Source organism: Delphinus delphis, chromosome X (genome assembly GCF_949987515.2).
Source record: "Delphinus delphis chromosome X, mDelDel1.2, whole genome shotgun sequence".
In the NCBI taxonomy this organism is placed as follows: domain Eukaryota; kingdom Metazoa; phylum Chordata; class Mammalia; order Artiodactyla; family Delphinidae; genus Delphinus; species Delphinus delphis.
Genome location: NC_082704.1, coordinates 68,184,629 through 68,185,267, shown reverse-complemented (window position 1 = coordinate 68,185,267; position 639 = coordinate 68,184,629). Strand labels below are relative to the sequence as shown.

At 39.3% G+C, this 639-nt stretch overlaps 1 non-coding gene across 1 annotated transcript; it reads right to left on the bottom strand.

The window, feature by feature from the left end:
- Positions 1-315: 315 nt before the first annotated feature.
- LOC132419127 (U6 spliceosomal RNA) lies at positions 316-420 on the bottom strand. Its single transcript, XR_009518134.1, has one exon. It is a non-coding gene; the product is annotated as a U6 spliceosomal RNA (small nuclear RNA).
- Between the last annotated feature and the right edge of the window lie 219 nt (positions 421-639).

The following is a 639-nucleotide window of genomic DNA, read 5'->3' as shown; positions in this document are numbered from 1 at the left end:
GACGCGCAGGCTCAGCGGCCATGGCTCACAGGCCTAGCCGCTCTGCGGCATGTGGGATCTTCCCGGACTGGGGCATGAACCCGTGTCCCCTGCATCCGCAGGTGGACTCTCAACCATTGTGCCACCAGGGAAGCCCTAAATCCTCTTTATTGTTTAAGCCTATTGGAGTTGGGTTTTCTGTTACTTACCAATAAAAAGGCATATGTACTTAAATTTTCTTTTCTTTTTTAAGAAATTTTTATTGGAGTATAGTTGATTTACAATGTTGTGTTAGTTTCAGGTATACAGCAAAGTGATTCAGTTATACATGCATTCAAAAATATGGAACGCTTCACGAATTTGCATATCATCCTTGCGCAGGGGCCATGCTAATCTTTTGTATCGTTCCAATTTTACTATGTGTGCTGCCAAAGTGAGCACACTTTAAAATTTTTTTGATAAGTTGCCTTACAAAAAATATACCAATTTACAATCCAACAACAGAATATGAGAGTGTTTCTCCACAGCCTCGCCAAAACAATATATTATCAAACTTTCTGATATTGCCATCTTTCTAGGAAAAGAGTGGTATCTTAACACAATCTTTTTATCATGAGTAGGGTTAAGCTTTTTTTGGTTTGTTTGTTTTTTTTTGGCTGC